The sequence below is a fragment of the Felis catus genome, chromosome E1, assembly GCF_018350175.1.
Source record: "Felis catus isolate Fca126 chromosome E1, F.catus_Fca126_mat1.0, whole genome shotgun sequence".
NCBI classification, from domain to species: Eukaryota; Metazoa; Chordata; class Mammalia; order Carnivora; family Felidae; genus Felis; species Felis catus.
The window spans coordinates 13,833,096-13,840,789 of NC_058381.1; positions in this window are offsets into that span (position 1 = coordinate 13,833,096).

Consider the following 7,694-nt stretch of genomic DNA (forward strand, 5'->3'; position numbering starts at 1 on the left):
CATGACCTGAGCCGAAGTCCGACGCTCAACCGACTGAGCCACGCAGGCGCCCCTGCACTTGTAACCTGTAACAGGGGGTCACATAGGATACCACATGACACATGGAAGGGATATTCAACCTTCCATTAACAAAAGGAGAGAGGGAGGAAAGCAGAGTTACCTTTGAGAAGTTACAGGTCATTGTCATGAAGGACAGATCCTGTCGCTGGGGAGGATCCAGAAAAGCTCAGAGTCTCCGGGGAGGACAGTGTGCAGAGACTGAGCAGGGGAGAGAGCTGTGGGGAAGGGGCTGCACTGTCCCTGCTGCCACATGTCCCGGCAAGCAGCAGACAGGAGCAGAGAGGAGGGGAGGGTCACCCTGAGGAGTGAAGGAGAGCAGGGCCTGGATCCCGGACAGGGCAGGGACAGCAGGATGCAGCCATCTCTGAGAGCCGCAGGATGCAGCCATCTCTGAGAGCCGTGTCCCCTTACCTGGAGGGAGCAGGACCCAGCCCGCTGAGCCTCAGAGCACTTCCTGTACATGAGGTGCGCCTGGGTGGCTCCGTTGGTTAAGCCTCTGACTCTTAGTTTCCGCTCAGGTCATGATCTCACAATTTGTGAATTCCAGCCTCGAGCTCTTGGCTTGGGATTCTTTCTCCTTCCCTCTCTCTCTGCTCCTCCCCCATGTGCACTTTCTCGTGCTTGCTTGCTCTCTCTTTCTCAAAATAAATACACTTTTTTTTTTAAGAGCATTTCCTGTACATGTAAACTGAGCAGAGCAAGTTCCTGCCACTGCCTCCCTGCTGAGAAGGGGACAAGGATGGGGGGAGGACCGTGTTAAAGGCAAGGAACTTAAATTCAGTGAGTTCTTCTAGGGGTCCTGACTCAACTTCCTGAATCCCCTCCAGAGACTGGAGATGATGCTAACATCCTATGCTGAGGAGGAAGCTGAGGCTCAAAGAGGCTGAGTGAGAGGTCCCAAGGTTGCACACTAAGTGGCAGAGTCTGGATGTGCTCTTTATCCTGGGACTCTGAATGCCAGGCACTGGTACCCTGTGCTGTGAAGGAGAGAAAGACTGGGCAGAGCTGACACTTGGCCTCAAATAGCTTCCTACCGGCCAACTGGTTGCCCATTCTGATTCAGGGCTCTCCCACTGACAGTCGGACAGATGCTACCCAGGGCTTCCTGAATTCCTCGCATCAGTGCTTACCTGACCCCAAGCGTCTCCCTGTGACCTGTCCATTCAATGCCACTATTGTTAACCTGACACTGTGCCTACTGTGTCAGCACCAAATATGAATACACAGGCTCCCCTCAACCCCATCCCTAGTCCTCATCTCTGGATATCTTCGATTGTTCTTCCTTCTGCCTGGAACACTGCCTCCACCACCACCTCCCACCCTTGTTCCTTCTCTCAAGTCCTGTGCATCCCTGAGGTCTCAGTACAAACATCCCTAAGATGATTTTTCAAGCTTTCTTCAGCTTGCTGGGTGTTCCGATATTAACCTCCACTGCCCATATTTTAACACTGCTAAAACTTACAACACTTACTTCATTAAATCCAGCCTCTCCACCAAAATGAAAGCTTCAAGAAGTCAGGGTCACTGTGTGCTGTCTTCATCATGTGCTCCCTTTATTGTGTGATTCTCTGGTGCCTAAGACAATGCCTGGCACCAAAGAGATGCTCAATAAACACAGGATGCCTGGGTGAACACAGGCATGAACACTGGAAGATGGCTCATTCAGTTCTTCCATTTTACCTCCAGAAAACTGAGGCCCACAACAGTGAGAGAAACAAAAAGCTAGTTTCCCTGAATTCATGTGTGGGTGGAGGGAAAGGTTCTATCTGCTGACTTTATATTCAAGAAGTCCAGAACCTTGTATTGTCTGCAACTGGGAGCAATGACTAACTGTAGGCTTGCCTTGACACAAAGGAAGTGATGAGTAGTAATTCTCCATTTACACCTAAACCTGAGACCACGTCGGTAGTAAGCAAGGATCAGTCCCATAGGAAGGAATTCTCAGACAAAACACAGACTCCCTTTTTGATGGTACCCAACTTTCTGAGTCTCCCCATGGGGGCTGGAGTATGAAATCCACAGCCATCCTGAAAGATTCACCCTGGCGTTTTCTGCGTGTGAAAGGAAACACTTGTCCCACCAGTCCCTCCACCTAGCCTGGGGCTCTAACCCCTCCTGCTGTCCTTGTTTGTGAAGCCTTCCAGGACCCACCAGCCTACAGCCTTCATAGTCTGCTTTCCCCCGTCACTGATTTTCTGTGCCCCTCATTTGGCTACTTTCATAAATTTCCTTGTGAATCTCTTGTCTTCTGGTGGAAAAGACTTAACACCATGCTTCCTCCCAAATAGTGCAAATGTCAGGATTTCATTATACTTTCATTATCAAACACTTCAGTCTTTGTTTTCCTACTTGACTTTGACCCTTTAGAAATGGTGAGGATGCCTTATTTATCCTCATAGTCCTCACTGCACCTAGGATACGCTTGGTCTGTGTTTGCTGTTGCTCATAGGAGCTGTATTGGGGCTTCTCCCACCTCAGCTGTGAATCTTACCTTCCTGCCTGTGTCTGTCTCAGCCTCCATCAGCAATGGCCCACTGCCTCTTCTTCCATCCTCTACATCATTGGAAATTAACATGAAAACTCAGAGGCTGATGCTATTTGGAGCAGAGAATGTAAGAACATGCTTGCATCCAGATTGCCTGCCTGTGCCACAGCCAGCCTTTCCTACACGCCAGCTGCAGTAAGGCTTCAGGCAGGAGGGTGTTTGATCATGAAACGGGACCTCTGGTGTAACCCTAGGTTCTCAGATCTGGGCCGGAAGGGGACTTGTGTTATTTATTTACTTCCCAGGTAGCCCCAGTATGAGTGCATCAGGGGCCTTGAGGGAGTTTGAAGCTTAGTAATTGTCCCACACCCTTTACATCCCCTCAGGAGCAGTTTCTGGGAAGGGAGAAGGATGTGGTCCAACAGTATGGGGATTTCCTCTTAAAAAAGTTATTACCTGCTTGTCTCTTGGACTGACCTAGAGAGCCACCCTGTCTATCCAAAACATCTCCTGATATATGAAATGACAGTCTTTAACGGATTCACAAAAGGTCTCTGCTAAAATTGGGATATGTTGTATAGAAGGAATCACCCTTTGAGACAGAAGAAAATGTATGAAGCCATGGTCATTATCAGATTTTTTTCCCTCAGTTTCTATGAGAAGGTCACTGTAAACTTGGTGGAGGGATGAGAGAAGAATGAATATCAGAACACGATGTGTTCCTCATGACTGTGAGGACTAAGGGGCACCAGGAGCAGTGGGTTCCAGAAAACTCCAGACTCTGGACATGCTTGCTGCCTCACCACAGATCCCTGATGACGCCGGCTCCTGGACTCCACAGTTGCCCTACCCCAGAGAGGCTCCACGCTGGTCCTCTGAGAATGGCTCCTGGTGGTATGATCAGAGCCTAGAGCTGGCACAGCCACACCCCACCAGCATCCATCCCTGTGGCCAGTGCTTTCCTTGCCCTTCCTCCAGGAAAACACTGGAAAGAAAAGCTCAGTCTTAGAATATGCATAAAGTTGTCTTAGAACTGTTAACCCATAGCACTAGGAAAAACAAAGAAATAACTAGAGTATGTGTTTACAGTCCCTTTTTGAATATAGAATGAGGATATATAGTCAAAATACTGTGTCCAAGAATTGCTTGGTCTACTTCTCCTGCTCCTTTTCAGTGTGGTTATGTTATGATGTTATGTTATGTTATGTTATGTTATGTTATGTTATGTTATAGTTCATAGTATTTTGACTATATACCCTCAGGTTAATAACACATTTACCTATAAAAATTATATTTTATTCCTGTTAATGTTTTGTTTTCCAAGGTGGAATGGGCTAGCAATTCTGAAGCTACTTTATGCCTTTTCTACAATTGTGGAAAACAAAAGCCAGGTTTCTTACTGTTGCAGGAGGAAATTTCAAATGTGGAAAGGGGAAGGGCTAGAATAAACCCCATGTGCTGGACTGGAACTGGAGGTATACATGTAAACTCATGGCTCTGAGATGCTGGGTACATAGTCAGAAAGATAATAAGTATATCAGTAGATGATAGATAGATAGATAGATAGATAGATATTAGATAGATGATGATGAGAGACATAGATAGATTATAGATTAGATACATGATGATGATGATAGATAGATAGATAGATATATACACTACAGATAGGTAGAGAGAGAGAGAAGTGTGTATATATGTGCTATGTGTATGTATACATACATGTATTTCTTAGCTCTGTCCACTGAGTGGACCTAGAAGCAATGCACCTCAATGGCAATGAGGACACTTATCATTCAGAAATCAGTTTTGAAATAACAGGAGGGACTGTATGCCCCAGGTCTGAAGTGGGAAGGGAGGAAGCAGTTTTCAAAGCACAGAGAGAGAGACAGAGATGTGCAAAGATGGCTGCTTGGCAGGAGCTGTGACATTTACATAAGGATGCAGTAGCCACAGATCAATATATTTAGGAAAAAATTCTCCAACCTCACTCTTTCATCCCTCCAACTCTGCTGTAGCTCTCCGATTGGCTAAATCCCACCAGAAGGCAGAGGATAAGCAGCCCATTGGTGAATTCATACAGATCAACTTTCCAGAGCACAGAGCAGGATGGAGAGAAGGAAAGGATCTGGAGAAGCAAATGGAAGCTGTCCATCCAGCATACCATCTGGTCTCATCTAATGGACCCCCGTGTTTATCATTAAAGTGTAGGCCCTCTCTGTTAACAAAAGTGATATAGGAAATAAAAACAAAGGATAGTTGCTCTTTGTAGCTGCAGAAGGCAGATGGAATTCTGGGCTGTACGTCTAGTTAAAGGTGTGGTTCACTTGATCTACCGTGATAAGATGTTAAGCTGAGAAAATGCACAAAATATCCTTCTTATTCTCTTTTCTAATATGAAGGCTTGTGTGAAAATTTTCAGCTGTGTCTTTTCCATTGTCAGTTAAATATGAAAATGTTCTTGAAATTTTTTCAAGATACTTGATTTCCAGGATTATTTTTGTATTCTACAGAATGAAATCTTAAACCCATAAGGGTCTGTCATGCATGTTAAACCAATGGCCTCAATTATTAATTACTGAATTACCTAAATTATGTTTTCAAATTTGTACCTTTGATATCTGGGACTGTATGTAGTGCCAGCTTCCTCTGATAGTTCTAAGAAATTGGAATAAAACTCATTTTCCCTTTCTATTTAAAGTTAAAATAGATATCTGACTCTGGGAGATTTCTTCTTTTAAACTGAAAATATGAGAATCAGAATCTCTTTCTGTAATGTCATAGAGACCACAGCTTATTTGACTTGATACAGTGACTTCTACTTTTTTTTTTTTTAATTCTGCTAGGAGATACCTATTTAAATAGTGGAATTAGATACTTAAACCTTAATTTTTTCATTTATAAAGTCAAGAACAAAACAATAACTTAACACAAAAATCAGAATGTGTTTTGCTTCCTGCATTTCTTCCCAGTCTTCAATTCATGGTCTTTGCTAAATTATGCAGAGATTTAAAATGCAAGTTATTCACAATAATTAAACTTGTGCTGACAAAATGCTATTTTTAAAAAGTATTTTTTATATTAATTTAATTTTGTAAACACATTTACAATAGGAATAACCTAATGGATATAAAATTTTGGGTTGTGAAGTATTTCTTCTAAAATTCTGATAATACTTTAGTATTTTATGCCATCACTATGTTGTAGGGAGAAGGCTGAAGCAAGTTTGAATTTCTTCTTTTTTTTTTTTTTAAGAAATCTGTTATTCCCTGGCACTGAAATTTTTATTCTTAAAAAAAAATGCTATTCCTATCAATAAAATGTATCACTAGGATACATCTAAGGATATTGTCATTAATACTCTCCAAAGTATGGTAAGGATTTCACTCTGGATTCTCTACAATATTACATTTTACTACAACTTTAAGTGTTGCTTTTGTTCTATTTGTTCTTGGATTTTCTCCCTCTGGAATGACTCTTATTCTAAGTAGGCTTCATGCCCCGTGTAAAGACCAACATGGGGCCTGAACTCAGAACTCTGAGATTAAGACCTGAGCTGAGATCAAGGGTCTGACACTTAACAGACTGAGCCACCCAGGTGGCCCTGGAATAACTACTATTCTTAAATTAGGGTTCCACATTCTTTCCAACACCCAAGATTTCTCTTCCGTTTTATTGTTTTCAACTCCATCTATTTTTTATCTATTTATTTTAATTCCAGCTAGCTAATATTGTTTTAAACTCCTTTTACAATCTTCATCTCAAAGGACTTCTGAAGCCTGCCCTACACATTACTAATTTTTTTATGTCAATTCTGCCTAAAAAGTCCATTAAAATCTCATATTTTCGTTCTTAATCATTTCTGTCTGCTGTTTTCAGATCAGTTTCATTTTCATCAAAATTTGTTTCTGATTAATACTATATTTTTCATGTCTTAAGAACATGAAAAAATAATTTATAAAAAAATTTTTCTCCTATCTTAAATTGTTTGCAAGTATAAGTTTTTCTTACAGTATGTAACTCTTTCTCTTACTCTGCAAATACATGTCACACATACATCATTCCTTTAAAAAAATATTTAAATGAGCACAGATTTACTCCAGCCTGGATTTGCCAACAGACAACCCAATTTAGCCTCTGTCACCATATAGAGGTTTTTCTCTTTGTGGAGAAGAGATGGTCAAAGATTCTTTCATAAGTTAATGAAAGCTGTAGCCACTGTCCACAGATAATACTTGCAAATATTCTAGTGTTAAATATCATTTTATTCATAGTTCTGTCCAATTCCGTTGCATAATTCCTTGCCCCTGTGGCTTCCTAGTAATTGAAATATGTAAGTAGCAAGAGAATCTGGAAAGGAAGTCAACATCAAAATGTGATTACTAGGAAGTAGTATCGTGACATGTCCTATTATCCGAGCCTGGGGATCCCAAGTCTTGGACACTGGAGCATGATCTGAACACAGGGCAGTAACAACAGAGCATTGAATGATGTGACTTGAAACACGTCTAGAGCAAAGTGCATTGAAACCATGTTGTTTTAACATCTATGGCAGATGTGCACAGTTTGCTGGAAGATTTTGAAGAGGTGTCCAACAGCTACAGTAGTAGACCAGGAGTTAATAAAATAGCAGTTAACACTAAGTACTAACTATGTGCTACACTCTCCTGAGGACACTTAACCGATTAACTCATTTGATCCTCATAAAAACTTTATGGGCATATTAGTAGTAGGAGCAAATAGGTAGCACTCCTATTTTATTTTATTTTATTTTATTTTATTTTATTTATTTTTTTTTTGTAGCACTCCTATTTTAGCGATGAGAAAGTATATTAAATAACTGTCTGAGGTCAGTTATAACCAGTAAGAGGCAGAGCCCGGATGGGGACCCAGCCAGAGCTCGCAGACTTCACCACAGCCCTCTAAGAAAGGAATTGACCTCTTTGCCTCAGAAGGGGCTAAGTTATAGGATAATTATCATCAATCAAGCCTGTTATAAATGTGACACATACATGGAGCACACTAGATAAACATCTAAGTCCCATCCATCTCTGTGAATGCCATCAGCATGCTAGATAAAGTACAGCACCTACAATAACTCTTCTCAAGTCAAATCCTAGAGAAAAGATGAAATCGAATTCTTTATCGTTGC